Source organism: Bidens hawaiensis, unplaced genomic scaffold (assembly GCF_021521415.1).
Source record: "Bidens hawaiensis isolate Kalapana, Puna unplaced genomic scaffold, B.hawaiensis_p1.1 tig00007455_1, whole genome shotgun sequence".
Taxonomy (NCBI): Eukaryota; Viridiplantae; Streptophyta; class Magnoliopsida; order Asterales; family Asteraceae; genus Bidens; species Bidens hawaiensis.
Window position 1 is genome coordinate 672,775 of NW_027491522.1, and position 7,831 is coordinate 680,605.

Genomic DNA, 7,831 nt, shown 5'->3' on the forward strand with positions numbered 1-7,831 from the left:
TTGATTAATTGAAATATTTTTATATACCACTTTTAGCGCATCATGGTGGCTTGTATGCATTCGCCCCAAAATGTTGGCAAGCTTCCTTGAAACATCAATGAACGAGCTATTTCGAGTATATGTCATTGTTTACGTACCACCACTCCATTTTGTTGAGGAGTGTGTAGACATGTGGTCTCCAATAAAATTCCTTCTTGAGAATAAAATTCCATCATTCGGTTTGAGATGAATTCTCCACCGTAATCACACCATATTCTCTTAATTGGTTTACTAAACTGTGTTTTCACCATTCTTTGGAAGCTTATCAAACACTCGCTCACATCACTCTTGTGTTTGATCAGATAGGTCAATGCAACTCTATTATAATCATCAACAATAGTTAAGAAAAAACAAGCATTTGATGTAGAAGGTTTATGATATTTTCCCCATGTGTCACAATGAATGATATAAAAATATGCTTTACTTTTAATATAACTCTTTGGGAAAGGTAATCAGTAAATTTAGCTTTATTACAAGCATCATAAGCATCATCCTTAAAATTAATACAAGTATTAAAAAAAAAAGAAATTCGACATAATTTATCGTATGAGGCATGGCCTAGTCTTTTATACCAGACTTCTACATCCGCCTTTGACATCATAGCTTTCTTCTATCTAACCACCATGCCCATTCGATAAAGATCATTCACGCGTTTACCCACCCCAATCATCTTCTTTAAGTGTAAGTCTGCATGCAAAAGAATATGGGAAACAACTCACAACGCATTGTAAATCAGTGACAAGTCTACCAACTAAAAGTAACTTACAATTAAAGTAGGGTATATATAGCACTCTATCAATTTTAAATTGGTTCGTTAACATGGATTTACCCATTGCCTTAACGGGTATGTTGTCACCGTTTGGTATCATAATGGGTAAATCTTTGATGCATTTGTTGCGGGTTTCTAGTAAGTTGAGTGTTTGGACTATATGCTCCGTCAATCTAGAGTCAATAATCCACCCATCATGTTGTATTGACAAACATTGCCATGTTAGCTTTAGTTATCGAATCACCTTGTGTGTTTTCTTTCAACTGTTTCGTATTATTCCTAACTCAACCACCTAATTGTCCTGCTTTGGTTATTCTCTACACATCCCACTTTTGACTTCCCTTTTTCTCTTTTCGCTTTCCTGGCCATCAATCAGGGTACTCAATTCTCTCAAAGCAATCATCCTGGACATAGCCTGTCTTACCACAATGAGCACACACCTCGCTATCATTATTGCTCTTGGTGTCCTTCAACCTCCTTTGTACCTCTGTTGGGTAGTCCCACCATCCCGTTTGCCTTGATAGCCGGTCTGGAAGGCTACAGAATCAGTTTGTGTTCTTTTTGCAGAGCAATTCCCCTTTTTTATTCATCCTCATAGGTGAGACGATAAGCCTCTCCTAGCGTGGGGCCCGGTTTCATTGATAGTAAGTGGGTCCTTATCAGTGTAAACTCGGTGTCTAGTCCCATAAGAAACTCTTACAACTGTTCTTTCTCCCGGAATTCTCTCATCTTCTTACTGACATCACATGAGCAGTTCCCACAATTGCATCGTGGTGGCGGTAGCACGGTGTGTATTTCGTCTCAAATTGAACATAGTCGTGTATAGTATGTCGAACCGAGGAACCGTCCTGTCGTATCATTGAGAGGGACTACTTCAATGCATAGACACGAGGCGCACTTTCTTTTCCAAAGCAGTCTCTCAAGTCTGACCAGATTTCAAGAGAGGTGTTGGCATATTTCACACTACCTCATAGCTCTTTCTCCATGACGGTTTCTAACCAACCTTTGATCATTGTAACACAACGCATCCAAGCCATGTAAGTATCTTCAATTTGCTCTGGTTTCGGAAAGGATCTATCAACAAACCTCATCTTATTTTTAGCAAACAAGAAGTTCTTCATCTCTTGACACCAATTGCTGTAGTTCGTATCATTGAGTGTTTCGTTGACTTGCATCTGCCTAGGATAATCAGAAGCGTGGATATATATGGCGTACTTGGATCGATGATGTTACTGTTCTTGTTGCTGGTTGAACTATCATCTCCAACCATCGTGGTTTTGTTTGGAGATTTTAGGGTTTATCTAATTTTGAGAAATTGCACTCTGGTACCATAAAAATATAACAGAGAAGGTTTTTTTCTTATTAATCAAAAGATACGAACAAGAAGCATATAAATACAATGGTTTCCTAATTTTCCCCAAACATAAACTAGGCATTTAGTTTATTGAATAATAAAATAAGGATAAGCATAAAGGTATTAAATGATAAATATAATATCGAGTTAAATATATTTCTCTTCATATACCCCAGAAAACCGGACCTCTTGTAAGCTTCACCGCACTTTGTTCAAGGCAACATAAGCAACAAACCTATACCCGACCAACATCAATGCCATAACCGCCAAATCCATAGTAAAGTTATTTAATCCAATCGATTTAACTGCTTGAAAATCCGCAACTTTGTAATAAACCCCCTTAGAGCGTTCATAAACATCACTCTCATTGTATTGAACCCCAAGAAGAAGCTTGTAGCAATAATAACTATAGCTCAAATATTTTAACCACACTATAAATGGAGGGATTTGTTGCACATAATAACCGCCCGCGACTAGGAAAACAAGGGTTGTGACCGAGGCTAAAGTTGTGGCTTGTTTTACATCCATAAGTATAGCACCAAATGCTAGCCCGAGGCTTTGGGCCACAAGGACGGTGTAGAGTATAACGAACAAGGAAAGGATGAAGGTGGTCGGGTCAGGCTTGAGCCCACCCATCCAGTATAGTATGATTGTGAAAGTGGTGGGGAGTGCAAGCTCGAGTGGGAGGTCACCTATGGTTCTTGCTAGGAAGTAAGAGGACAAACGGTACATTCCTGATGACCGTTCTTTTATTAGCATTCTTCTTTCTTGTGGGAAGGTAAAAACCGCATTGTAAAGTGGGTAAAACCCCCAAAAAACCGAGAAAAAGAAAAGCATTCCTATCTGCAAAAATCAAAGAGAAAAAACATATAGTTTATGTTAGACTAGTCGTGTAAATAACAAGAGTGGCAAGATATGCTGGTGGATCGGGCACAACAAAGGGTGTAAAAAGAGGCGAGTTGAGCCCGAGGTTGACTAGGCTCGAGCTCAACTCGGCTCGTTTAACTAACAAGAGCTCTAGCTTTCATAGTGTCAAGCTTTATTTCTATAGCTCAAAGTTGGCTTGTGCAAAGTTTTTTAAGCTTAAGCTAGACTCATATATTATTTATGAATATATTATCTACAGACATATATATTTATTATGATAATTATGTAAATACTTTAATTAAAAGAGATATGTAACATAATATATTTGATAATATGTATTAATTTGTTGTTTTTATCTTTAGTTTATATATAATAGTTGTATAAATATTATTTTGTATATAACTAAAAATTATAAAAACTATAGGCTTGTTTAGGCTCGCGAGCCAGCTCGAGCACGTTTAAGCTTGACTTGATTAGATTTTTTATCGTGTTGATCTCGAGTAATTTACGAGCAGCTTGATGATAAATACTCACACGATCTGCAATATGGGAAGCTGGTGTGTGCCACCATAAGAGGCCAGCCAATACAGCAACACTTACAACTTGAAAGATTCTAAGCTTATTAAAAGCTTCAAATCTCCTTTAAGTCCCCTCATGAGAAGCACCTTAAATTGATGCCACCAGCTGGTACACCATTGCTCTGATTGCACACGGCTTCCTACTTTTCAACAATGTTAGTCTACACAAATAATAGCGTCTAGAGGTGACAAGATGGGCTGGTCCGAAAAGTTAACGAGCATGCTAAAATGATTATTATCTTTTGATACGGGTGGTGAGGCCACGTTTACTTAAAACACTTTTTATCCAAATCTTGTCTACTTTTTCTTATATATAACTAGTATGTCAGATATGATTATACACTTGCAAACATTTTATAAGCATGTCAAGTTTACTTTAACTGGCTTCAAGTAAAGCATTACCCAATTGACTCATTTAATAAGTAAATGACTCAAAACTATCACCTTGGTTAATCACTGAGTGTTCTTTTATAATACTTACTTGTCGAACCTGCTTTAGCTTGATTATCGTTGCAAACATCTGTATCGTATAAACCCGTTTCCCACCTTGCTGCAAGGTTGGTTTCAAAACAAGTAACGAGTTTTTGCCTGACTGATTTCCGCTCTTCCTCGGCAGTTTCACCTTGCTCATAATCATGTATTGTATCAGGTGCAATCCCTGTTGACAATTTTAAATTTTTATGCTTAGTAATGATCAATGTTTCTTAACTTTTTCCCTAGTTTTTTGGGAACAATCATGAACCACTCTATTTGATGAAAATAACATCAATATGACATTATAGAAAATCAAAATATAAAAGTAGTTTACCGCTAGCAAGATCCAGCAACAGGTCAGCAGGGTTGACCGTGACAGGTGTCGAAAACCCGAGAGAAGAGACATATTCCAAAGCAGTGGAAGCAGGGCCATAATATATTTGTGAGCCCTCAGAGAGCAACACCAGTTTATCAAACAAAAGGTAGATCCGGCTCGACGGCTGGTGAATCGTGGTTACCACAGTTCGTCCACCACTAGCCAACCGTCTGATCGTGGTCATGATCCTCTGAGCCGTAGTCGAGTCCAAACCTGAAGTGGGCTCATCTAACAACAACAAACTTGGGTTAATCAACATTTCTTGACCTATACTCACTCTCTTTTTCTCCCCTCCTGATATTCCTCTAACAAGTGGACCACCTATCATACTATTTCGACACCTGGCCAAACCCAACTCGGCTATCACTCGGTCAACGTGGTTGACTTTCTCGTCTCGGGCCAAACTGTCTGGCAGCCTTAACAAAGCCGTGAATAAAAGGGTTTCGGTCACAGTAAGATGAGGGTAAAGAACACCATCTTGTGTCACAAAACCGGTTCTTCTTTTAGTGGAGCCACAAAATGGTTGGCTGTTATATGTTATCTTTCCTGCCAGTTTACCGGTTAGCCGGCCTCCAAGAGCGGTTAGTAGGGTGGTTTTACCGCTACCAGATGGACCCAGCATGGCTAAAAGCTCTCCGGGGCAAACCATGCCCGTGACACCATTTAATACCGTCTTCTCTATCGCGCCCTTAAGTTTAACTTTATATATAACCTTGTCAAACTACAGGAAGGGCATAACTAATAAGATGAATAACATGACTTGTGAATATTATTAATTTGGAGGAAATTAGCAGGTGGGTGGTAAGTGGTAACGGAAGATACCTTTAAAGTTATGGGTTGTAAAGCCTTGTGTAGGGGTTTCTCATGAACTTGTTCTTCCATGGTGGTGGTGGTGGTGGTGGAGGTGGAGGTGAAGGTGAAGGTGAAGGTGAAGGTGAAGGTTATATGATTTGGTTTTAACTCTTTGAGTTTCTTGACATGCATAATACAATATATATACATGTAAGAATGTGTACGCATGCTTATGTGTGAAAAGATTGTTTGGATTCTGGTTTCTGGGTACTAGAGTTTTATTTGAAGTCTCCCGAATGAGTATTAACAATTGTGCTACTTTTTATTTGATTATATATATTAATTTAATCATCAATATTAGGCAATTCTTTTCAACGAAAAGTTAACTAATATTTGGGTCTTCAATTGAGTTTGAACGCTACATAGTAAAAAAGACAACAAAACAAAGCATGTTTCGGTACTCTTTTTGTTATGTCACGATTATATTTTTGGTTTTTCTCTTTCGTTTGCCATAGCAATTATGTCGAAACCAAAAAGCTTTACGCCCATCACAAAAAATTAACGATACTTCTTTATCTTTTGAGTTGTTCTGCCAGATCGGTCACTCAAGATCTTTGGTCTCTACCCGGACCCGATGAAAAAAATTGGATCACTCCTTATGGACTCGTTGAGAATGATTCTGGTCTAGTTCGTGGCCTATTAGAAGTGGAAGGCGCTCTGGTGGGATCCTCACGGACATGCAGTCAGTTTGATAAGGATCGAGTGACATTGCTTCTTCGACCCGAACCAAAGAATCCCTTAGATATGATGCAAAAAGGATGCGCAGTTTAATCTGGCTAGTTATTGTTATAGTAGATTTCCTGTTTATCCTTTTATACATAAAAAAAAGTTAAAAAAGCATAAAATACCAATTGCACTTTACACCAACTCCTCCAACAAACATCCTCCTATGCTGTGGTGACGGAAATTTGTTTTAAGTGATCGTTTTTTTTTTAATGATCATCAAATAATCAAAATAATTATTATTAATTAAAAGAAAACCGGCGTAGCAAGATGCTAGGTCTACAACCACCAGTATGCAAACAACACTTGATCAAACAAGACACTACAAACCAGATCTTTATCAATCCTCTCAAGACACCGTTGTAGACTTCGACCTCGTCCGAATCCATGAGAAACCAAGCACCAAATCATAACTGATGTCAAGGTGTGGAACTTTTTAGTCTTCTTCTTTACAAAGCCTAACAACTTATGTTACTCCAAAATATCCCGGATACTAAACCCATAAATACTTGGGATCATACACCATTACGAAATCACTTGACAAATTGTTTGAGCTAGCCCACACGATACAATCAAATGTTCAACCTTTTCCTCGACACCCCCCCCACCCAAAGATCGGACATAAAACTGAGGTTACATCCTAACTTCGTTGCCCATTAAATTACCAAATCAAAATTAACGTCATTAATCCAAGAGAACATCTATGAAAGCAAGCATAGTGTTTAGAGAAACTTTTTCGATTCTAATCGGTGCATTATCGCTTTGATTTCTCGTTAGCTAGGCTTCAATAAGGACGTTTAGGCTTTACTAATATAAGATAGAAAAGAAAGGTTTCATCAGGGTGCGAAGGTTTGGAACCTTATACAAACAAAGAGCGTTTTCTTTCAAATGACAACTGCCTAACATCTTAAAGAAGTGCATGACCAGATTGGAAGCACGGAGGTTCCTTCGCAATGGGACAACTCACCCAGCCATGATGCATGACAGAAGAGATCGAGCACAAAATGGAGTTTCCCTCTTGGGTGAGGCTCACGTCCAGATGGAATCTTTTTAACGACTTTATCTCCTATGTTGACCTTTCTCTATATTCTTCGAAGAAAGGCAATAATCAAATAATTTTCTATGGTAGAACAAAATATCTTTCATTCCCCCCTCTAATATACTCTTTTTTTTAGTTCAAAAGCAATGTTGTTAGGTTCGCTTAAAGGTGTTTTGAAGCCGCTACCAACAGATATCACCCCCCACCCCATCGTGATCTGAAGACTAAATCCGTAATTTGACTAAACTACAAGACCAAAATTATAATTTACTCTTATTATATACAATTCTAAAAAAATCCATAAATAATTGAATGGACAAAATATAGTGAATTAAACTTTAAGGTCTACACGACACGTCCTAAATGTAAGGTTTGTAATCGCTAAAACGATGACACAGAAAGAAAGAAAGAAATGAAGCAGGGAGAGAAAATTTTATTATCTCAGAATAAACTTGGATTGGCACATGATAACACCTCTTGTAGTGAAAAGAACCTCCATTCCCAAAAAGTAATTGAGACTTCCCAGATCTTTGATTTTGAAAGATAAATCCATGAAAGTCTTGAGATTATTGATTTCTTTCAAATTGTTCCCAGAAACTAAAACGCCATCGACATATACAGTGACATAAACCACTGATGGTCCCATAGACTTTGAAAACAAGGAATGGTCATTTTGAGAACCCACATACCCCTTGACTTTAATATGGAAGACAATTTCCCATACCATTGTCGAGAAGCCTGTTTCAATCTATACAAGGAT

The 7,831-nt window shown here is 38.0% G+C and overlaps 1 pseudogene across 1 annotated transcript; it reads right to left on the reverse strand.

Annotated features, from left to right (window-relative positions):
- Positions 1 to 2,345: 2,345 nt before the first annotated feature.
- On the reverse strand, positions 2,346 to 5,362 carry LOC143635361 (ABC transporter G family member 14-like; annotated as a pseudogene). The gene is made up of 5 exons (XR_013154043.1): positions 5,280 to 5,362; positions 4,416 to 5,178; positions 4,089 to 4,265; positions 3,564 to 3,747; positions 2,346 to 3,005 (listed from the first exon to the last, which is right to left on the reverse strand). The product of XR_013154043.1 is annotated as an ABC transporter G family member 14-like (transcript).
- Between the last annotated feature and the right edge of the window lie 2,469 nt (positions 5,363 to 7,831).